The sequence below is a fragment of the Cricetulus griseus genome, assembly GCF_003668045.3.
Source record: "Cricetulus griseus strain 17A/GY chromosome 1 unlocalized genomic scaffold, alternate assembly CriGri-PICRH-1.0 chr1_1, whole genome shotgun sequence".
In the NCBI taxonomy this organism is placed as follows: domain Eukaryota; kingdom Metazoa; phylum Chordata; class Mammalia; order Rodentia; family Cricetidae; genus Cricetulus; species Cricetulus griseus.
Genome location: NW_023276807.1, coordinates 123,204,201 through 123,230,361, shown reverse-complemented (window position 1 = coordinate 123,230,361; position 26,161 = coordinate 123,204,201).

The window sequence follows — 26,161 nt, the reverse complement described above, 5'->3', positions numbered from 1 at the left end:
GTGTGAGTGAAGGTGTCTGTTTTGACTGCTCATGGTGCCACATTTCTCCTACCAGATTGTCTCCCCAGCCTTAATATGAGAATTTATGCCTATTATTTTTATTTAAATTACAAAACAAGCTTGTTTTACATGTCAATCCCAGTCCCCTCTCCTTCCCCTCCTTCCCTGACCCACCTATTCCTATACCCTTTCTGCTCCCAAGGGAGGATAAGGTCCTAGTGCATGAACTTGCTCCACAGGAGGCCTCACCCTCCCCGAGGAGTAGATGGGAGAGTGGGATGGGGAGATGGTAGGAAGAATGGGAGGACAGGAGGGAGAGGAACCTGGGGTTGGTATGTAAAATAATATTGTTTTAATTTAAATAAAAAATAATTTAAAAATAATGTTATCCATGAACACCAGAAAAAGAATAATGTGGGAACAATATCTTGGTATATTATAGCCAAATTCATTTGTCACTTAAAGTTAGTAAATATGTGTCAAATGTGCTGAAAGTACCCTAATGAAATGGAAATGCTGTATGTATTAGCATTTCTACTGCTGAGAAAACAAAAACAAATAAAACAAGACCAAAAGAAACTTGGGGGTGGGTATTTCACATCAGTGACTATAATCCATCACTGAGTTAAGTCAGGGCTAGAACTCAAGTGAGAAACCCAGAAACAGGAACCGAAACAGAAGATGTAGGGGTAGACTGCTTACTGGCTTGCTCTCCATGGCTTGTACAGCCTGCATTCTCATGCAATCTAAGACCATCTTCCCAGGTTGGCACTGTTTAAAGTGAGCTGGGCCCTTCCCCTTTAATCATTAATCATAAAAATACCATAGAGACTTAACCACAGGCAATCTAGTGAAGATATTTTCTCAATTAGAAGATTCCCTTTTCCCAGCTGTGTCTAAGTTTGTGTCAAGTTTCACCAAAACAAATCAGGATATTCTACTTGATATTTGTAACTTTATATTTACATGTTGTTGGTAGAAAATAACACAAAGAAGAAATAACATACAATAAAGACCCAAGGGAATATGGAGGTGAGGGACAAGATACAGCCATGTTGTAGAATCAAAGAACACACTTGTAAGAGCAAAGTCTGTGAAGCAGGCATTTCTATGTGTGTGTGTGTGTGTGTGTGTGTGTGTGTGTGTGTGAGAGAGAGAGAGAGAGAGAGAGAGAGAGAGAGAGAGAGAGAGAGAGAGAGAGAGAGAGAGAAACGAGAAACACCATAGAACCAGTGTGGTCAATATAGTTTGTTGCAAAGTACGTGATACTAAATGGGCTATTGTAAATAAGGAAATCTACAGCATAATTTTGTCATTACTCTGTAATCAGTAATAACTTAAAAGTTCAGAGAATATAAATGGCTTAATTACATCTATAAGTTATAGCTTCACTGCAGCTAACTTGAGGGTTAAAAGGAGACAGGATGTAGGCAGAGTTCCTAAAAGATTAGTACAACAATTCAAGTAAGAAATAATGCTAACTTCAACAGGAGATATTGGGGTGGTCAGTGAAAGTTAAATGAAGTTAAATATATGTTTAAATTATACATATAGTATGAAAAACACCACTGATGAGTTTTTCCAGGTTATTTTCTTTTGTTTAAATATTTATTAAAGTTTTTTCTAACAATATATTTCAATCACATATTTTCCCCTCCTCCAGGTACTCTCATTCCTTGGACTCACAATGATTAAAATTTAAGCTTCTATAAATCTTATGCTGTCCTAAAAATGGTTTATTTCAAATCTTGAATGTAAATATTAATTTTTCTCATTTGCTTTATTAAATATTTTTCATTATTTGACCAAATAATATACTTATTTATTGATGGCTATGAATATTTACAGAGATACATGAGCATAAAATATATAATAAAAGAGAGGAGTTGATCTAAATTATTTGTGTTTCTATTTCTGACAACTTGATGTCAAGTTTGCAATACCCCACCCCTAATGTGACCTATAACAAATGTGGAGTGCCTATATGAGACACAAGCTAGAGAAATTCTCTGGAGAAATACTTACCACTACTCATACAACTGTAAATCTCTAAGAATTTTCAAATTACTTGATAATTTGAATTGAAATGCCAATGTCAGTAACTATTTTAGAATTAAATAAAGAAAATTTTCTTAGTGCAATTGCCTAGTGCTCTTGAATATGAAGAGAACAATGCCCCCCAGGGATATAGTTTCCATTCTTACTTTAAGAATGATTTTTTCAACACAATATTTCAATTATAATGATACATAGTAAAGTCAAATGATGGAGGTTGTAGAACTGTGGAGAATATCTCTTCAGTTCACAATGATTCTTCCTTACTTCCAGGAGCTTTACAATGCCAGCTTTTACAAAAGATGCTTCATTACCCTAGAATAGCGAAGAGTCCAAAAGCAAGCTGTTTTCTGACTGTACCCTTTTACTGTCACAAACGTTGTAAGAAGTACTATGCAGGAATCCATCCAAAATAAAATATTAAGTTATTTCTCCCATTTTATTGTAGAAAACCTACCACACTTCATTATTTCTAATTTGTTCTCATTCTGGAGCTCTGGAAATGTGATTACACATTAGTTTCTTGTAAGAAATCACCATGAAATGGGTAGGAATATAGTCATAGTTAGAGACACAGTGATAATTAATGGCACTTTGCTTTGGATAGTCTATGATACAAAAGTTACACAGCATTTTTACTGCTTTCCAACATATGCCACATAAGATAACTAAGATCCCTAACCATGTATTCACAAAGATATATGGTAAATCTAATAATAATAAGTCGTTCAAATTTTGTAAGTTAATGTAGGAAACAAATTATAGGCCTGGTTCATGGTTAATTTGAAAAAAAAATCTCTTGTATTTATCATGTGAGTTATTTTTAAGCTCTACTTTAGGAATTTCAGTTAATGAAGACGAACTCTACAATAACATCACAGAGTAGGTAAATCATCAACAGTGGAAAAACAACAGAAACAGAGAGGATCACAAATTCAACTGTTTTAAGACCTCAAGCTGGGTTTATAGTAAAATGGTTCAAATATTATGTACACACACACAAAGACACAGCTTATTTTTCTACTCTATGCATGTGTTAGGGTGAAGTCTTCTAAAATAGAATAAGTGAGAGCACTAAGAGGGAAGAAAGAAAGAAAAACAAATGCAAGATAAATTGACTTATCTGAGGCATTAAATTAACACATATCAGAGGATAAGAACTTTGTATCTCATAGAGTATTGCTCTTTCCATTTAAACACCAAACCAAGTTTGTAAAACAAAAAAAGGCAAGAGTTCAGGGCTTCTCCTTCTATAACCTCACATGGATGGGAAATTAGGTAGAGCAAAGTGGAAAGTACCCAGCTAAAGCCTTCCATAAAGATACCCTAATGTATGGAACGATCTAAATATCCTAAGCAGTGACATTTTCAATCTTTTCCACATATTCATTTTTTATTTAAATTAGAAGCAATCTTATTTTACATATCAATCCCAGTACCCAGGCTGAGAAAGTATCCCTCTATGGGGAATGGGTTCCTAAAATCCATTCATACACTAAGGATAAATACTGTGCCACTACAAGAGGCCCCATAGACTGTCCAGGCCTTTTAACTGACATCCATGTTCAGGGAGCCTGGTTCAGTAACATGCTAGTTTCCCAATTGCCAGTCTGGGGACCATGAGGTCCCCATTGATCAGATCAGCTGTTTCTGTGCATTTCCCCAGCCTGTTCTTGACCACTTTGCTCATCACTCCTCCCTCCCTACAACTGGATTCCAGGAATTCAGATCAGTGCTTAGCTATGGGTTTCTGTTTCTGCTTCCTTCAGCTACTGGATGAAGGCTCTAGGATGGTATATAAGGTAGTCATCATTTTCATTATAGGAGAGAGGCATTAAAGGTAACCTCTCCACTATTGCATAGATTCTTAGTTGGGTCATCCTTGTAGCTCCCTGGAGATTTCCCTTGTGGCAGATTTCCCTTTAAACTTATAATGGCTCCCTCTATTAAGGTATTTCTTTTCATGCTCCCCTCTATTCTTCCCCTGACTCAATCTTCCTCATCCCTCATGTCCTCCTCCCCCACTCCTCTTCTCCCCTTATTGTTCTTCTATTCCCTCTCCTCTTCCCCCCACCCCCATGTTCCTAATTTGTTCAGGAGATCTTGTCCCTTTCCCCTTCTCCAGGGGAACTTGCATGACTCTTTAGGGTGCTCCCTGTTTCTTAGCTTCTCTAGAGGTGTTAATTATAGGCTGGTAATCCTTTGCTCTGTGTCTAATTTCAATATATAAGTGAGTACATATCATGTTTGTCTTTTTGTGACTGAGTTACCTCACTCAGAATGGTTGCTTCTAGTTCCATCCATTTGCCTGCGAATTTCAAGATTCCATTGTTTTTGTTGTTGTTGTTGTTGTTGTCCCCCCCACCCCACACCCCCCACACCGCTGAGTAGTACTTCATTGTATAAATGTACCACATTTTCTCTAGCCATTCTTCAGTTTAGGGGCATCTAGTTTGCTTGCAGGTTCTGGCTACTACAAATAATTCTGCTATGAACATAGTATAATAGATGTCCTTGTTGTGTGAATGTGCATCCTTTGGGTATATGCCTAAGAGTGGTATAGCTAGACACTGTAGTAGACTGATTCCCATTTTCCTGAGGAACCACCATAGTGATTTTCAAAGTGGCTGTACAAGTTTGTACTCCCACCATCAGTGGAGGGTTGTTCCTCTTTCTCCACATTCTCTCCAGCATAAACTGTCATTGGTATTTTTTATTTTAGCCATTCTGATAGGTACAAGATGGTATCTCAGTGTTGTTTTGATTTGCATTTCCCTATTGGTTAAAAACAAAAACCTAGGATACACAAAACAACCCTGTACAATGAAGGAATGTCAGGAGGCATCGCCATCCCTGACTTCAAGCTCTATTATAGAGCTATAGTTCTAGAAACAGCTTGGTATTAGCACAAAAATAGACAGGCAGACAAATGTAATTGGTTTGAAAACCCTGATATTAACCAACACAACTACAAACACCTGATTTTTGAGAAAAGCCAAAATTATACAATTTTATACAATTGTTATACAATTGTATACATTTGTATACAATTGCTATACAATTGTATAAAATTGTATACAATTATACAATTTATACAAAAAATAAAGCACCTTCAACAAATGGTACTGGCATAAACTGGATGCTGGCATGTAGAAGATGGCAGATAGATCCATATCTAAAGCCATGCACATAACACCAATAGCACAGACACTGATATTGAAAATTAATAAATGGGACCTCCTGAAACTGAGAAGATTCTGCAAGGCAAAGTACACAGTCAGCAAGACGAAACAGCAGCCCACAGAATAGGAAAAGATCTTCACCAACCACACATGTGAGAGAGAGCTGATTTACAAAATATACAAGAACTCAAGAAGAAGCTAGACAACAAAACATAAAATAATACAATTAAAATGTGGGGTACAGAACTAAATAGACAATTCTCAATAGAGGAATCTAAAATGGCTGAAAGACACATAATAAAGTGTTCAACATTCTTAGCCATCAGGGAAATGGAAATCCCCCTATTCTTCTAAATCAATATTGACAAAACCCTAAGATGTTTCATGAGTTTTATAACCTCTACTTCATATTTGACTATCAGTCGGGTCTTGTAGTTTTGACTCTTAATTCAACTGAATACTATCATGGAAATATTCTCTATTAAACATTCAGATGATGATTACAACATCAAATAAGCAACATATAATAAGTAAAAATATAGGTTGAGAGAAAAACAAACAATTTAAAGCGAATGCTCAAGTTTCTTGTTTTGGTTCTTTTATTTGGGGCTGTCTGTACAGCTACCATTGATCTCATAAGTCTGTGGGCAGAGTCATGCTCCATAACAGTGCCTATTCTGGTGCTTTTCCATGTTCAACTATGTACACTCAAAAATAGATGGTATCTCGTTTTGATGAGGAGTCGAGGGCACATATGAATTTGGCAGCTTGTGGTAAAGTATTTGGTCTCCACTAAGGCCTAAAATGAGATGAGGGCTGTTTTTCAACATAAGCAGTTATCTATGGAAAATAATAAAATTTACCTCTAGAGAGCTAAAGGTTGGTGGTTTTTGCCTCTCTTGGAGAAGAGCTAAATTCAGTTCCCAGAACCCGCTTGGTGATTTACATATTATGCAACTCTAGTGACAGGCATTCTAGTATCCTTTTCTGACTTTTGAAGGAAACCTATATATGTGTGATACAGGCGCGCGCGCGCGCGCGCACACACACACACACACACACCCACACCTGGGCACACACACATTTACATAAATAGATAAAATGTTACAAACCAGACAATTTAAGATAAAGCTTTGCTCCAGAATCCTATTGTTTATTACTGTGACTCTTCCAAATGCTTAAGTCAAAGGCACCATTAACATTCCTATCTACAAGTGCTGCTACAACAAACAAACAAACAAACAAACAAACAAACAAAAAACCTACTGACATTCCTAACACATTCAGCACTGCATTGTGGCACAGTTTCAGATCCTTCCACAAGAAGAAGTTATTTTTACTTTTTAAATGAAAATCCTATTCAAATACTGGAACCCATGATGGAAAATTCTAATGATTTCCTAGTCTATATTCTAAGCTTTTATTCAAAGCTACTTTTATTTTCAAAATTCTAGACTCCTTTAATGTTAATGAAGTTAATGCTAAATAGGTTCTCTTTGCATAATTCTGGATTTACAGTCAATAGAATGTTTTCCTTTCCTTTAGTTTGTTTTCTTAATAAAGCAGAAGCATAAACATATTAAAATGTAATATTGGTAAATATGTTTTCTATTCAAATGCTAGCACTAAAATGTCAGTCCTTGAACTGGAAAGAAAATGCAGCTATGTAACCCAAACTAAAGAATGATGTACAGTAAGTTTAACAATGGCCATTTAATTATAGGTAGGCCACTACTGTGATTATCATACTATATTCTTCTTTTGGATATGTTTTCTTAGATTACATTATAGTTTTTCTGGATGTTCATCCAAGTTTAATAGGCAAATGTCTTCTGACAAATTCATGCATGGGAATCTACCACTTCACCCAATATATATTCATACAATGCACAAATGCAGAAAAGAGAGAGAGAGAAAGACAGAGAAATTTATTTCAGTATTAGGAGATAAAATTAAACATTTAAAAATTCTAAATTTTTAAATGGAATCACTGAAAAATTATATTATAACATATCTTGCTATAAGCTAATAGTGTAAAACTAACTGGAATTTTGTTGATCAATCTCTAACTTATACTTACCTGCACTAAGTAATTTTCAAACAATCTGACAAGAGAAGAAATACTCTCATCTTCCCAGTGAAGCCTCCAGATTGTTACTTGAGTTACTCAGTAGGAGCATCTTTAGAAGTAGAGTTGATTGAGAATTTCACTTCCAAGGAAGATATGAAGAGACGCAATATTTTCTACTGCAATTCTACAGTCAGGGGTTTTGTCAGATAATATAAAAAATAAAGATTGAAAATTTATCTATGAACCCTGCTAAGTTTCTCAATAAATATATAAAGTAATTTGAAGTTGCAGAAGGAGTTATTTGTAAGCTCAACATATTGTGTGGTAAAACTTAAAAAAAAAAATCAAAAGCCTTTTATTGAGTTAAAGTTTTGATTGGGTTAGGAAGAACATTTCTACATTAGATGTTTCCAAAGCTTTAACAAATAATCTGTTTATCTTAGAGTAGATACACATCCTCCTCATCTCTGCCTCTGGATAAAAATAGAAAAGCAGGTGTTCCAGAGTTATGGGCTGTAGAAATATAACAGAAAGTTTGTTGTGCTTATATATAATACCACACATTTGTTTCTGAGAGGGAAAATTTGAAAAATAGATATGAGGTGCAATCTAAAAACAAATAAAGGCATGGATTATCCATTATAGTCTACTTGAAATCTCACTCGAAAGTATTCTTCTCTTGTGTACTTCATACACAGTATTCTCCATATTTTACCTGAATGTGTTAAATATTTACAAAATGAAGTAATAGTATATAGTACAATGAACAGGACAAAATGGGCACACACAAGAAGTTCAATAATACATGCAGGAAATACATCTCCCTGGGTCTCAGTGATAGGAGAGGACAGTAAATGAAATAACATGAGAAATCATTTATAAACATAGTTCACTAAAATCAGTTTCATTTACAGAGAGAAAACAAGATCATGTATAAGTGATGAGAATGAAGCTGACAACCAAAATCATTCATCAACTCACTGAGTGTTTATAATGAACTTGTGGCTGAATGGAGCAACTAGAACAAAGAAGTAGGAGGAAGAGGCTGGATATACTTGACATTCTATACCCTTTGCTATTTATTTCCTTACAATTGATTTTAAAATTCATATTTCCTAAAATTTGGCATGTTTTTTCAAAACTGTTACCCTATTAGTGCATTGGCAGATATAGTGAATTGAGGCCAGCCTTGACTACATATGACACATTGTTTCAAACAAAATTATAATTTAAAATTAGGGATTTTGGTTTTGCTTATTTTGTTCAGTGTGTATTTCTATAAAAATAGAAAAGTAGAAATTCTTCTTGACTCTGCAATGAGCAAGATATAGAGAAATTTGATCATATTCCAGATTTCGTCACATTGTCTTTGTTAGCCACACTCTACACATTTCTTCCTTTGAATTCAGGTAAAGTATTATAGTTTTCCATTGTGAAGAACTCTATTAAACTGGAACTAAGGACCAGAGGGCCTATGGAGCATAGCATCTGTCAGCCAGCTTAACAGAACTGAGATATGTTTATGAATTTTGTGCATTTCATTGTTGCTTTATCTTTTTACCAATTAAGCATCTGGCATATTTTCATTGATGGGGAAGTTGCTAATAAAGATACTATAAATATTCATGTACAGTCTTTTGTGAGAATATCCACTTTGTTTTTGTTTGGCAAATACATAGAAATAAGATTTCTAGGACACACATTGAGCATAAGGTTATCTTGATAAGACAGTACAAATGGTTACTAACAAGTCTGGGCATCTGCATTCCCCACAGCAGTAAAGGTTTTGCCTTTGCTTAGCACTCTTGTTATTCCTAATATTTTGAAGTCCATTTTATTTGAATTGAATATATACAGATATTTATGACATATCAATACCTATTTCAGTTTGCATTCATCACTGATTATGGCCATTTGACATGATAAGGCCAGATGCTTGTATGCCATCTTCTCAACTACTTTGGGAAAACATCTGTCAATATAGCTTGCCAGTTTTTTTAAATATGCTGTTTTCATGATTTTGAATTTTGAGAGTTATGTATGATAACTAATTACAAGTTTTTCATTAGGAAAATAATATACAAAGTTCTTATTTGGTCTGTATTTTACTATTTTGTCCTTGTAACTATATTTTAGCAAACACTTTTACTTATATTTTGCAATTTTGGTACAGTTCACAATGAGATATTTACCCTCAACAGAAATTAAACATTCAGCATTGCTGTTTACTTGACACATCTATAAATATCTAGGTTTATTCTAAGTTGCATACTTAAACCTAGGTAGTCATTGAGGGACAACCCTTCATTATTCTCTCGCTAGCCCATGATAATCACCTGTTAGCTATTCTGCTTCTAATATTTAACCATTTATGTGTATGATATACCTGGAGAAAAGCAGGACCTCTGTGTCTGTTTCTTCTGCTGTTGACTTTTTGTGTTCTCCATAACTTTAATACTTTTCTACATGCTAGATATAAATTACCTTCTTCACTAAGGATGAATATTATCCCATTGCAGGGTACAACGCTTTAAAAAGAACAGCATTAAAAAATACTGATGTATTTTTAATTTGTCAATAAAATCATATTGAACACATGTAGAAAGACAAATTAATCTAATTAATATACACAGTGTGTGATATTTAAGCAAGCAACTTAATATATTTACTACCTAATATAATTCTTATCTACATGAATAGTGAGAACAATTGAATTTTGTCTTTTGGTGATTTTTTGTGATGTGGTGTACAAAACATTCTTTCTATTGGCCAGAAAAAAATGCACCTCTGAAAGTCTTTCTCCATCACTATATCCTGCAATAAACTCTTGAAAATCATTAGTATACTGCATCCAGGTAATAAAGATTCTTCATATAAATGTAATCTTGCAAAAGTAGATTCCTGTACATGACACATCATTGCATATAGTATCTTCCAGGTCCATATGTGCCTGGATATAAGATTCCAAGTTTTATTTCATTTTAGGGTAGAATCATAGTATAGAATGTGTATGTGTTTATGGGACACTATTTGTTGTTCATTCATCCACTGGTGAACATTTAGGAGCATTCCATAATTTGGTTATTGTGAATGATGATGTAATGAAATTGTATGAACATGTATGACAACTTCATCAAGAAACTGCATTTTGATATTTTAAAACCAGTAATATATTGTTATGTTACATAGTAGTTTGATATTTAATTCTAGAAAAATCTTATACTGTTCTATGAAATGGGTACAGTAAGACCAAATTCTACCATCAATATACAAAAAAGGTTTCATTTTCTTAATAACCTTGATAACTATTTTCATTGTTATATTTTTATTATATTAGTTATAACAAATTTAAGATAAGTAAACTAAATTATTATTTTTAAGGTAACTAAAATAAACTATCATTGCACTATTTAATGTATTTTGTGTAGAATTTAAGATAACCATTAATTCCTTATTTTGCATACAGAAAATTATTTTTAATAGAATTATTTGTTGATGAGGTAACTCACATATTGTGGGTTCAGCTCAGGCTATTTAATATGGGCTTATTCTCTACACACATAAGTCAATATCAGTCTAAATGTCTTTCATTTTATGATTTATTTTCAAGTTTAAAAGGCCAAAATAGTGTACTGTGCTGCCCTTCAAGGCTGTTTCATTAACTTGTGCTTCCTGATTCCATATAGATTTTATTGGTTTCCAATCTTATTTCTGAAAGTCACTGGAATGCTAAAAGATTTTGTAAAAATTTAGATCATTTTAGAAGTTTCTTCTTTTATTTAAAAAAAAATAATTTTCATTTTCCATAACAACCTCAGTTCTTCCTACTTCTCATTATCCAGCCCTCTACAATCCACATTCCCATTCTCCTTCCAATCCTCAGAGGGGGTAAGGCCATCCTTGGGGAGTCAACAAAGTCTGGCATAGCAAGTTGAGGCAGGGCCAAACCCTCCCCACTGTATCAAAGCTAAGTAATGTATCCCAACACAGGAAATGGACTCCAAAGAGACTGAAACTGAGAATCTTCTGTAAGGCATAGAATACAGTGAGTAAGAGAAAACATTAGCGTAGAAAATGGCAAAAGAACTTCACCAACCACACATCTGATAGAGGGCTGATCTCCAAAATATATAAAGAACCAAATAAACTAGACATATAAATACCAAATACTCTAATTTAAAAATGGGGTAGAGATCTAAACAGTCAATCCTCAACATAGGAATTTCAAATGCTTTCTTTATTGCATTTGAAGTTCTTATGTTGAGAATTCCCTGGAGAATGGGAAAGAAACAATATCTCCTGAGAACACTGGGAGCAAGGGAGGAGGGGAGAGGGAGCTAGGAGAATGAGAAGGGGAGAAGAGGAGAGGTGAGGAGGACATTAGGGAGCAGAAACATTGAGTTGGGGGAAGAATAGAAGAAAAAAGGAAAGGAGATACCATAATAGAAGGAGACATTTTAGGTTTACAGAGAAATCAGGCTCTAGGGTATTGTGAGATGATCCGTAGTCTGTAAGGTTAAGATATCTTTATTTAGATAAACACCAGCCAAATGCAAACCAGAGCATTCCAGGGGCAGCAAGGCAGAGAGGCCAGATCGAAGGAGCTCCCATGTGCCTTGCAGCCCCTTAAAACCCTATCACGAGTTATCCTGACCTGACCTTGACCACGCCCTGACAGGTGTGGTCAGGTACAGCTGTAGCCAGGTTCTAGCAGGTATGGCTTACACTGTCGCCTACACTAGGGAAAGGTCTGGAGATCTACAAAGATGACATCAACTAACAATCTAAGAAACAGAGGAGAGACTACCTTAAATTGATGACTGTCTTATATGCCATCCTATAGCCTTTAGCCATCAGCTGGTGGAAGTAGAAGCAGACACCCACAATGAATCACTGAACTGAACTGGAATCCAGTTAATGAGAAGAACGAATGATGGGCAAAGGGGTCCAGACCAGGCTGGTGAAACCCACAGAAATAGCTACCTGAACAACTGTGAGCTCTTGGTCCCCAGACTGATAGCTGGGAAACCAGCATGGGACTGATCCAGACCCCAGGAATGTGAGGGTCAGTGAGGAGACCTCGGAAATCTATGGGACCTCCTGTAGTAGTTCAGTACTTATCCCTAGCATAGGTGTTGACTTTGTGAGCCCAATCCACATAGAGGGATACTCCCTGAGCCAAGACACATAGAGGTGGACCTAGGTCCTATCCCAAAGGTTATGATATACTCTGATGACCCCCTATGGAAGGCCTCCCCCTCCCTGGGAAGCAGAAAGACTATGTGATAGGTAGGGTATTAGTTGGGGGAGGGGGTTGGTAGGGGAGGAAGGGAGGGAGTGGGAACTGGGATTGTCATGTAAAACAATCTTGTTTCTAATTCAGATTTAAAAAAAGAAAAAATAATGAAAACTTTACAGCAAAGAACATTAAAAAAAGAAATTCAAATGGCTGAAAGACATTTAACAAATTGCTCAACATCATTAACCATCAGGGAAATTCAAATATAAATGACTCTTAGGTAGCATTTTACACCTATCAGAATGGCTAATATCAAAAACATTGATGATGGGTCTAGGCTCTACTCCAAATGACATGACAGACTTTGATGATCCCCCATGGAAGGCCTTACCTTTCCTGGGGAGAAGAAAGGGCTTGGGATGGGGATTGGAAGAGGAAGGGAACAGTGGAAGGAGAGGGACCTGGCATTGATATGTAAAAGAAGCTTGTTTCTAATTTTTAAAAAAAAACGATGACAGTTTATGCTAGAGAGGATGTAGAGTAGTAATACCTTAGCACAATTTGGGGGGATTTTGTTGGGTCCAGATGACTTGCTCAGGTCCATACCTGAGAGGGGGGATATGGATGGAGAAATGGCAAGCAGAAAAATTAAAGATACTAAAGAAAATAGGGAGATACAAGATAGTGATGGAAGGGCATCCAGTGAGTACTGACTGCCCATGTTTATTTTGCACAATCCTTTTACACCCCTATCAAAAGAATGGGAGAAGGCAAAAGACTTTGTTACCAAGACACAAAGAAAAAGAAAATGTAATTACCTTCCCAATACTCAAAACACCAAATAAGTATATCCTGAGCTGAGTATTCTGTTTCTTGGCCCAGACATGCAGTGACAACATACTATGTCAAGTATCCTCTTGCATTCACATCTTAGGCCAGACATCCTGTTGCAAAGGTAAGATACACAGTAGTCACCTCTTTGGCCAAATATTCTGTAGTTTGATCTTAAAGGAGCAATGGCAAGTAGAAACCCTCTGACTTTAAGTCAAAATGAAATGGAGTCAATTCTGTAGGTTCCCACAGAGTAAGAGGAACACTCCTCCATTATTGGTAGGAATGCAAACATGTATAGCCACTTTGGAAATCAGTATAGTGGTTCCTTGGAAAATTGGGAATCAGTCTATTGATGATTACAAAGTGGAGTCAGAAATAGCTTGGTAACGGGTAGTTTATTGGAGAAAAGTACTCACGCAAAGGAGTCAGTGACCAGGTTTGCACATGAGCAGGATGGACCCAGAAATGCTTCCCAGTCAGCTCAGCCAGGCAAAAGACAGCCACATGTGTGCCTCCTTCCTTTTTAAATCCTTGTTAAAGCCCAAGCAGGCATGGTCAGTGGTACATGTGATCAGGCCAAAGTGGGTGTGATCAGCAGTACCTCTAATCAGGGTTTCTCCCTATATCAGTCTACCTCAAAACCCAGAAATATTACTCTTGGACATATACCCAAAGAATTCAGGATCATACCACTAGGACATTTGCTCAACTATGTTCATTTTGAAGTTTCTAATCATTTGTCTCCTTTAATTTACTTTAGGGATATTTTATGATTTAATATTACAATCTACTATATTATATTTCTGGGAAAAATACATGAAATACCTATTCATCCCAGATAATGAGAGCAAGATATCGCAAAGAAATGCTTCTTCCTCAATTAGCTCAGGGAACCTATGTGTCTATTGTGTTTGCTTGCAATATCATGCATTTAGAGGTTACTTACAGGAGCATATGTGACTCTCTGGCATCTGCTTCACAAAATTCAATCCTAGATTTGAATTTAAGAGGCTTCGTCATTCGCTGCATGAATTGCAGCAAGTTATACAATTGAAGCATCTCCTCTGCCCAGATTATATAATGATAGAGAGCTTTCAGAAGCATGTTTTGTGGTATTCCTGAGTTTTGTAAGTTTCTGGAGTATCAACAACCTCATAAACTGCTTCCTTCACTTAGGAGGGTATATTGCAAGCCATAAAGTATTTATGTAAAAAATAGTTTTTCATATCTTTGGCTTCTTCCTAAAAACATAGACTTATTTTTAAATTTGGGTGTGAAATTGCCTGCTCAGAGAACTGGCTGATTCCTCTGTCTAGGATTATGCAACTTTTATCTACTTTTTTTTACAAGTCATCTTTTTTTACAACAGATATTACAGAGGGGATAGAGGGATGAATAAATCAAGTCCCCCTAAATCAACAAGATCGACACACATTAACACACAAACATTGGGGAAACTTGCACAGGGCATGCATGGATCTGTACCAGGTGGGGCTCTAGAGTTGAAAAGAGAAATAGACACATACCTCATATCTAACCCAGAAGAAATCTCCAGTTGATAACCACTTGCAAGTAACAATTTAGTTTATTCAAAAGGAGTCTCACAAAACAAAATGAGTAAGTGTTCACTTATTTACCTTCAGAAGTAAGAAGGTACTTTCGGTACTTGTGCAACAAACTTCATTTGTACATTCCAATTTTGAGCCGTGACTAATACAATCACTATACTAAAAATTAAATAACAAGCATTATTAATTTAATGAAGCTAAATTGGTATATTGTGCTTATCATCTGTGTGGGCTAATATACAATGCTATAGGAGTTCAGATTAAGATACACTCAAAAACTGTCAACAAGGACACAAACAAAAGCAATTACTGATGATGACTGAGTTGTTGCACATACATACCATTAGTGGTAACATAAATTAATAAAATCACAATGGAAATCAGTATGGAAGTTTGTACACACACAGAGACAGAGAAAGATAGACACACAGAAAGACAGACCGACACACTCACAGAATGTTGTGAAAGTTTCCAAGCAAATTACTTCAAATGCTAAATGTATTTTAAGTGAAAAGATTGTTTTATTTTTTGCACTGCAAGATTTCTCCCAAACATTTTGCCTTCCAGGAACCATTTTCTGGAGGAGTTTCTCAGAAGAGCTGAATAAGATTTTTCTCCTCTTGCATAAATGCAAGTGGCATAAATACAGGATTTATCCAAAAATAAAATTTTGAATACAGAAAAAAGGTAAAGGGAAATTTATGGAATAAGTTGAAGAGAAATCCCAGGGCATCAACTGGACTACAGACCAGAAAGGAAATCAGTTCAAATTGTAGAAGGAAAGCACTTTATGTATTTAGGAAAGGAGTTTCTTTAACACAATTAAAGTGAAAACAATTACTTGCCAGATATATTTGAATGCAGAAAGCTGTGCTTTTACTGATTTGTCCAGCAAGGGATTAATAACCTGTACTACACCAAAGTTAAAAAAGATAAACAAAGCCGGGCATTGGTGGAGCACACCTTTAATCCCAGCACTCAGGAGGCTGAGGCAGGTGGATCTCTGTGAGTTCAAAACCAGCCTGGTCTACAAGAGCTAGTTTCAGGCAGTACATAATTTAAAATACATTATTTATCTTATTTTAAAATGAAAGGAAGAAACACATATATGTGTCTATATATGATTTTGCACAAGTATTAGTTTCTATTACCATCATGATACCTTTAAGAAGTGTAAAAAGTAATATTCAATAATAGAAAAACAATGTATCATACCTATATCTGAAAAAAAAGGAAGGAGGAGATGGCTAAGCTAGGAATTGCAATCAGTATTTCATCAATATCACATCAATATAATGACTGGATATACTGGAGGGCTCATAGAGATATGAGAGACCATAGTGTCTTTTTTAGTATTTTTAATAATTCTTTGTTGAAAATATTATTTATTATTATATATCTATTTCAAAATTTTGTTGAAAACATTATATATAAACAAAATATGCAATATGTCCTGATCATAATTCCCCTTCCTTCACCTGCTCCCAGACCTTCCCTCACACTGAAGACAGGGAGGAAAATATACTTTTTAATTTTGCCCCTCCCCCATTTTTAGCTCCAAAGCAAGCACAGAACTTTGTAAAATATTTCTAAGCTATAAGAAGAACAATTTAATTAAGGGAACAAATAATAGCTATTTGAGGGTTATTAATTTCTACTTCATATAATTCATCACATTACCAGCCCATTGATATCTGCTGTAAGGATAGAAATTTCCATCAATTTTTTATTGAGACTAGAATTTCAGAATATATAAAGTCAAGGGTCATTTTGAGCAGTGCATGTTAATTGCACTTTATAACTCCTACCCAGTCTCAATGTCTTCCTATATAAATGATCTGAGTTCTCTGGAAAGAAAATTCTAGAGAGAAAGAAATTTAAACAAATTTTCAGCATAAGAATTTCTCATAATTTGAATAAATCACATTTTAATTGCTTTTATGAATATCTATGTTGTCCTTGACCCTTTGAAAACCTCCTCTTCACAGAGTTGAAAGAGGAAAACTGGTTTGTGATAGATATGCTTTTAAGAAGTAAGATTTCAGCAGACTGTTGACTTCTATTATGCATCTGTAATTATGATATACAATTACACACAAAATAAATGTAGGAATTCAGAATCTATGCTATCAAACTAATGATACAGTGAGATAATGTGTCTACAATATCCACTTTTAATTGATATCCATAATCAATCACAATTTTAATTATGTATTTGAAGAGTTTTAAATCTCTTCTCGTAGCCAGGTTTCCTATGAGATTTTACTGCTGGTCTCAATGAGTTTAAAATATTGAATCCTGATATTTATTACAGACTTAATATCATGTTTATAATTGGACTGTAGTCAAAAATGAAAGTCCTTTTGCTGTGTTCCATCATCCTGGGAAGATTTGCTCTCCAGGAAAATGTAATTACAAGAAACAACACAAATTATGAATGATTCCAAGAAAGATGTTTTTCTTGTCACACTAAATACATAAGTGAAGTGAAATTGGAAATACTTCAATTCATTTGAAAGAATAAGGTTAATGAGAAAGGGGCTTTGTAAATTCAGAATATTTATATAGTTATTAGAAGTAGAACACAGTAAGCAAAAAGATAATTACTAACTGATACTAATAATAAACTATTAAGTACATGGATCAAAGAAATATATTGAAAAGGGAAGAAATACCAAGATATACATAGATGCAGGCCCATCTGAAGAACAGAAGATTTCTCAACAAAATCTTTAAGCCACAGAAGGCAAGGAATGTTCTATTTTAAACCCTAGGTATTAAGAATGGCCACTGATATTACTATATCCAACAATGATGCCTTTCGAAATTTAAGGAAAAGGAAAACCTCCCATGACAAACACAAACTAAAGAATCCATGAACAGTAAGCCAGAAACAAAAGTTACTTCACGGAATCATACAAGCAAAAAAAATATAAATACATGTATATTCTAACAAAAATAAGTTAATGGAAAATGGAAAAAAATACCAAACATTACACAATCAATGAAATGGTAGGAATTAACAATATCCTTCAATAATAAGTCTAGTGATTGTTTCAATTCTTAAATACAAATAGATTAGCATATTTCTTATAATTAGGGATTTCTCTTTATTGTATGTTGGAAATATACCTCATTAACAATGGCAATATCTGCCTTAGGGAGAAAAGATGGAATAGTTGGGCAAAATATATTTAAAATAAAATTAATCAGGAGTGTTTGCTTCATGACATGAGGTGCACCAGTCTTTGGTGCAAAGCAGTAAAACGGTGAATAACTGATACAAAATCTGAAAGGTTAGGATAACTTTAATAGATAAACGGCAGCCAACAGCAAGCCAGAGTGTGCCAAAAGCAGCAAGGCAAGAGAGCAGCCATGTGCCTTGTCTGTCTCTGTTAAAACCTCTCCCATGTCACCCTGACATCACCTTGACCAAGACATGATGGGCATGGTCCGGCACACCTATAGCCACTTCTTAGGAGGCGTGGTTATTGTGTCTCCCTACAAAGCAGTACTCTTGCCACTGAGAATACTGGGACAAGTGGTATGATTTGTAGAATTAAAAAAAAAATTCAGTGCCTTCCTCATCTGTCTCAACTGATTATCTCCTTTAGCACTAACAACTTTTAATCAATGGAAGAAATGTACAGTTAGGATGCAACCCTTGGAAAGATAACAATGAGAGAATGGAATAATATTAATACAGGCATGTCTTGCAATGCCCACAGAGAAATTTTGCAAAACACTCATAGCAGACTTGTATATTCATTCTTTATGTATATGGGAAATTTAACTCACAGATATTAGAGCCTTAAAGAGCATAAAATGACTTCTTAAACTCTTTTAAAGTATTGGGATATAAAAAGCAACATTGTATCAAAATTCTACCCTTAAAGAACATGCACAGAAAAAGTTCCTGCCTTTATTTTTGTCCTGAACCCTAGTTAAGTATGTTGTTGAGCTGCAGTTTCTCAAATGCAGTCATGTATAAGGGTAGTTAATCATGTCTAACATTATAAGCTACCAAACAATGCCACTATATAAGATAATAGTATAAACCTATATGTGAGATCAATAATTATTGCCCTTCAAAGATGTTACCTATTAACAGAAGGAAATAGATACTTTGAGGGCCCATAATCCTCATAGCTTCCCTAAAAGGTTCTCAGTCCATGTTACTACATAGGCTTAAGAATTATCATTCTGGAAGCTATCATATTTCATCAATTGTAACTAAAATTTCTTTCAAATTAGCACAACTTTGGTCTTTGCATTCTAGAGTTGGTAATAATGAGTAGTGGTGATGGGAATACATGAAGCACACTATCATTTTTACCTCAGAGTTATTTCAACAAGCTTAAATTCTCCTTAGAAGTTGAACAAGTAAGTCTTGCTGAGTGTGAGATTTTGAAGAAGACACTTCCCACTGAATTTTCAGTTTAATGCTAGAGTAAGTTAATTCAAATAACTAACTTCTACAAGTCACCTGCCATTATTCAATTGTTCTGACAGCGTTGCTCATACATTAGCAATGGAAGCATCTCATTCTTACAATGTCCTTTGAAAGTGGAAGGGTTACTATATATCCAGGCATCAATTACAAACTCTCTTAGTCTCCAACGAAGGATTCTCTAGTCAGTATGAATTGTTCCCTCATTCAAAGATTTTTCACAATGACTCTGTGCTATCATATTTTAAGAATAAGAAAAGCTATAATGGAGTTCGTTATCTCGGCAGAGAATGTTTGTGATGATGGGGCTGCCAGACTTCATCAGCTTCTTCTTACTTTTTCAATTTTATTATAATGACCGAATTCAACTTCCTTCTGATGATAATTCATTTTGATATTAACTCACTTTAAAAATGAGTCAATTTGATTTTTAAAACCTTGTTGATTTAAACTCATTTTAACATTTCCTGATGTAACATCTTGTATTTTAGTGAAAGAATTGTGAGCCTCTCAACTCCACTATCTTCTGAGAAAAATGTGAAGAAACAGAAAAATGTTAAGTATAAAATAAGCCCTACATCATTTTAAAAATCTTCCAAGGAACAGGCCCCTGCTCAGTGTACCACCATTCTAAAAGAACATTTAACTAGTAATTCTCCGACACTTATGGCATACTCTAATAGTGTTGGATTTATCCATGTGGATGGAACTAGATCAAAACTTGTCATACCTGCTTCAAATAAAAATAGTCACTCTTGTAAGCTAAGAGACTGATAAACCTATAAAACTGTTAGGTGAATCACAATTCAAGCTATTCCATTTTCATTTTCTGCTACTGTATCCAGTTTCTAATGTGTTTTCCTGTCTAGAAATTATTCCATTGACAACTAACAAAGACATAATGCCAGTGACAATATATCTGTGATAATTTAATATTTAATAGTTCTAAAGTCTGTCATACTGTTTGTGAGTAATTTACACACACACACACACACACACACACACACACACACACACACACACACACACAGGAAGGAGTGAGAGGGAGGAAGGAAGGAGAATACCAAGTGCAAGTCATGTGGCTCCTAATCTGGTTGGTATCTGTTTCCATGCACAGAGAAACCTAAAGTTGCTTCAGAGATTAGCTACACTGAAAGTTTTCCTGGAAGTTCTACTTTCCTTGGGGATCCCTTGCACTGCCTATTTATAAAGTATCAGCCAAACTTCAAAAGTGCATGTCACTCTATTTGGTCTTTATTAGAACCCAGTAACCTTACATATTAAGTATGTCAAGTTTGTATTCATCACTATTAGATTGCAGAACTTCAAAGATCTCATATATGATGGGAAATTTTTAAATAGTAGGAATTGCTCTCTTGGTGGTAATAGTGCCCGAAATGAGCTCATTCAGTTCTAAAGACTTGAAAATTTGCATGTTTTCCACTTCAATTTCAATTTTACATATACTTTTGCTTTACATTGAAGGGCATTTTTGCTTATTTCTTATGATTTCTTTTCAGAAACAAGGCAAGGTTCTATTTTATCTTCCATCTTACATTAACTGTTTTAACTCACTTTTCATATGTTTTCCTATGTACTTTTCTTCATTGTTTTCTTATGGCATAAATTTTCATGATAGCTTTTGTCTTACCATCAGTTCTAAGATGTGTTTCTTTCTGAGTTCAGGTTTAGTTGAAGATATAATTCTATGCATTGTCTCAATATCGTACAATTCAATCACAGAGTATTTGTAAGGATTTATTGAAATTTTTAAGTTTGTGAGTGAGTGAGTGTGTGTGTGTGTGTGTGTGTGTGTGTGTGTGTGTGTGTGTGTGTGTGTGTGTGTAAGTATGTGGGTGATATGGACATACTGACTGAAGCAATTTAGATAAACATTTCATCTGACACCCAACATCATTGTGAAAAGAAACAGGAGGTATATATTGTGTACAGTTATTAGAGTTAAAACCTTTCCTTTTCATTTAGATAAAAAGGGGAAATGCTGCAGGAGAATTTTTCATATAGCCAATCTACTATGCCAATAATTCCAGCTTAAAACAAAGGATGGAGTTAATGGGATTAACCATAGAGCTCTTGAAGGATTTAGGAGGTTTGCTAGAAGAACAAGAAGAGAGGATTTCTGGGTGATTTCTAGGGCTTGTAGATGGGAAAAATATGGAGAGAGGGTCAGTCAATCAATTCTTCACTTTCTTTGGATTTATCAGGTCTTTATCTCAATTTCTGACTACAAGTTTTTATTATATTGGAACTATGTAAGTAATCATTTCAACAATTAACCATGTTTTCCAACATTGTGCATTTTGTTAGCACTAGTTTTGTAATAAGTGGATTATGTTTTTAAAACAAATGAAGCCAAAAGATGGACATACATTTGACATATAATCTAAACCAACTGGAGTCATGTAGTGGGACTTGAAAAAATTCTAAATATATTGTACACATGTTATAAATTAATGGTAAAAATTTGTTTCCATATTCACTTGGTATAATCCCTGGCTTCCTTTAAGTGACAATTTTCACAACAACTGCACTTGAGAATCATTTGTGAGTTACCACTATATGCAGTATCAGACAGATAAGAACTTCTAGAGCAAGTGCCCCAAGTGTGCTGTCACCCGCAGTTCTATTGATATCTGAATTGTCAATGAAATCAGAATTAACCTTTTTAATAAGTTTAGAAAAATAATTCCAGGTCTGGTTACCTGATGAAAAGATAATAGGAGATGAAGAATTGAGAAAATTTAGAAACAAAAATGCACAAAAAGCTATTAGCACACTACTGTGTTGCTTTCCATAGGATTGGAAACCAGTTTAGAATCTCTAAGATTTACCCGGTCATAACTGACATTTTACTTCTGAACAAAGATTAAGAAGGTAAGCAAAATACAGTGACATTTTTAAACACCTAAAGTATTTTAAGAGACATACTTGGTATTTTTACTATGGAAATATAAATTCTATTTTTTACATCTCCTGAGCCACTTACTCAGTATTGCACAAGTAATCAAAAGATGGTGAGCTGAGCAAGGTTTTTTGAAGGATTTGATTGAAAAATTTAGCTTCCCCAAATAACTGTGTTCCCAATGAAATGAGAAAAGTGTGACATGGCCATTCACAAAGAGAAGGACAAGAATAATCCTTATGAAGGACATTCACATATGATAAAAAAAAATATGCCGTGGAACATTTCCTTGCAGAGCATGAAGGAAAGAGATCAAAAATAGAAAGAGATGCTCTGGAAAAGAGAAGGCAAAAATAATAACAACAGGAGATGAGTGTTCTTTGTATTGCTCAAATGATCTATTCCCAACAAGGACAACAAAACAAACCTACAATGACAAAAGCACTGGCTTCCTTTTCCAGCTCTTTAAAATAAGGAAAACTTACTATAATTGGGATGTGACTTAAATTCCAAATGCATTGTTGCCTTGCCATAAGCTATACCATGCCCACTAAATATAGAACCATTGTGTTACCTGATTGTCAAAATATGCTGTGAAAAATCAGTTTTTGCATTTTCTATTATGAAAGAAATACAGCGAAGTCATCTTCCGCCTACCTTTCTTTATATGCTATGTTATGCAGGGTAACCTGAAATTCTCAATGCTACAACCTTGGCCTCTTAACAACCTGAAAATGTAAAAACAATTATGAATTAATATATCAACAACATATGAAAAAGGGCAAAGCAAACACCCAACTATTCCCATGTAGTAAGAGAGAATTTTTTTCAATACTGAACTGCCTTATGTTTCCAGCAGGCTTAGACTTATTTCTTTGGCAGTTGTAGTGAGTTTATTGTTTTAAATGAACATCCTTCTTTTTGTTTTAACTGAAAAAGTTCATTGTAAAATTTAAATACTTTAGTAAAGTCTGCTTCTAAACTTCATATGACTTTTCACTACCATTTTGCATTTTTCCATTATTGAGATTTATCTCAATATGTCTTAGAAGTTAATGTTTGTACATGCTGATAAATACATTTAGTTAATTCTCAATGATTGGTAGGTTAAATTGTATGAATATATGTTGATTTATTGCTCAAAGGTGTCATTCTTTTAAACTTGAATGTCTCTTCACTTGCCTTTTCTCTTTCATCAAAGTCATATTTGCATCATCCTTCTGCATGTGCACAGGATGTAAACCCAGCACCTCAATCCATGAACATTTTTTTATCCTTAGCTGATAATGTTTTTCTAGTACTATTTTGTTTTTGAAGTAAAGTATGAAAGGACTTGGGTCTCTATGTCTCTGTTATGACAATTCATAGTGGCATCAGTTGTGGTATTTTATTTTGCTAATATCTTGGAGGCCTAAAAAGAATCATATTCTTTAATGTTTCACTTCCCAGTTTTTATTAAGTTTAATATATTCTCACTTATGAACTGACCTCTCTCTCTTTTTTTTCCTTTAGGAAATAACTGTTAAATTTACTAATTCCTTTTGCATTGAAATCTTCTTGATATTGCATGTATGTTGATACTGGTTTTCATGTTTAACAAATACTAACATATTCTCTAAGTCATTAGGCCCCAAATATAAATTAGTGGATCCTTTTCATAAAAAAACACCCTCAGGCTTATTTTTAAACAAATCAATTGTTTTGTTTCCAGAATACTTCCTTAGTCGCATACAATTAGCTTCTAAATCATTGAAGTTTTATTTAGGTGTTTATTCTACTGAGTAGAAATGTAATCAAACATCAAATTTCTTTCGTTTTACCTATCTCCAACTCTTTCAGCAACAATTGTTGAAAAGATTTTATTTTTCTCACTTGCTCTTCAGAGGCAATTGTGATTTGTGAAGAAAATGTGTATATATGTGACCTAGTTCAAGCACTTCCACTACATGTCCATATAGAAATACTGGTATATCTGAATGTTTGCAGCTCTGTAACAAATGGTGATGATTTCTACACATCCTCTATCCATATTCTTCTCCTTCAGTGGTCTTTTCATAATGGTTGATATTGCAATTGATTCTTAGGTGAATTGAGTAAAAATGACCTTGATAGGCGTAATCTTAAATAGGTGGTACTGTGTGGGGAGGATTAATAATTACAGTCTTGTTGAAGGAAGCATGTCACCAGAGACAGACTTTGATAATTCAGTGATTCAAGGCACTCCCAATTGCCCACTTGCTTCATGCTACTTGTTCAAGAGGTGGGCTCTCAGCTTTCTGCTCCTGCTGCTACTTCCAACTCTTGCTGCCATGATTTCCCAACGTGATGAACTCTTATCCTACCCCCAGATAAGTACAAGTAAATATTTTCTTCTTTAAGTAGCCTGGGATATGTTGTTTTATCACAGCAATATAAAAGTAATAAAATTTAAATATATTTTAGAATCAATTTTGTTCGTGTGTGTGTGTGTGTGTGTGTGTGTGTGTGTGTGTGTGTGTGTGTGTGATATTTGGGTTAGGGATATTAATAATGGATGAATTTGAAAGGATTGATTCATTTTAATAGTAATTATATCAATAAGTAGAATACCAATAATACCAATACCAATAATTTCAGTTCTCTGATGAATATCTTTGAACTTTACTCATTTCCTATAGTTCTTACTTATATAACAGTTGCTTTGTTTTATTTTCATGGTATGTTTTATTGTTAATCATTATTGTCAACATGTAACCAAGTACTCTAGGTGTCTCTATGAGGAGGAATTTAACTGATGACAGAAGTGCCATCCTGAGTATGGACAGCAGTATCTTATAGGATGGTGGCTGGGACTGAATCAAAAGCAGAATCAGATTGAACAACAAAATTCTTCACCCTCTGCTTCCTAACTGCAGATAGAGTGTGACCAGTTGTCCCAAGCTTCTGCTGCCCTGTGATCCCAAAATAGTGGAGTTCATCCTTTCTTTAAACCATGAGCCCAAACAACTCTTTTCTTCAATATGCATTTATCAGGCGTACAGTCTCAACAATAATAATGATGATACTAATAATAAGAGTAATATAAGATATAAATATTTTATTTTAAACTCCCCATTTTTACTGGTATTGTAAAATCAACATTCCTTATTAATTTCAATAGGTTTCTAGATCCCTTTACATTACCTTGACATTTTATTCTTTGTTTTGTTTTTAAAAAATGAATTGAAATAGAATTGCATCATGTTCTCCTTTCTTTATTCCCTCCAGCCCTGACAGGAACCCTCTTTCCAAATCCTCTCATGCCCCTCTAACACTCTCAATTTGACAGCCACCTTTTCTTTTATTCTTATTGTTGCATACATGTATATATGGGATGATACACAAATGCGACCTGCCCAGTCTATTTTGTTTATGAAAACATGTTATTTGAAATTTTGGGGAGTTTGAAAATAATGTTTTTTGTAATAATTGTTAATCCCAGAACATCAGATACAAGGTTTGTAAAGTATATTTATTTCTGTGTAATACTGTGTTTACCTTTGAAAGTGATTTAAGGGTTTATATATGTTTATAGCATTTGAATCATATGCTTCAAAACTGTCTAAAATACAACTTTATTTTCCACAGTTTTTAAATTACAAAAGTTTTATACATATGTTAATAGTTTATGACAAGGTCATTCATTAATACAAGAGTGCCACAGGCTTACTAAAAAAACTTACATGAATAAACTATAGAGCATGTGAAATAACTGAATGAAATATGTCTTAAAAGTGTAGGACAAAAAAAAAGAGAGTATGAGAGAAAAATTGTGTCAAAGAATAAAACTTGAAGGAATCCATATAGACAAGCGGAAGGAT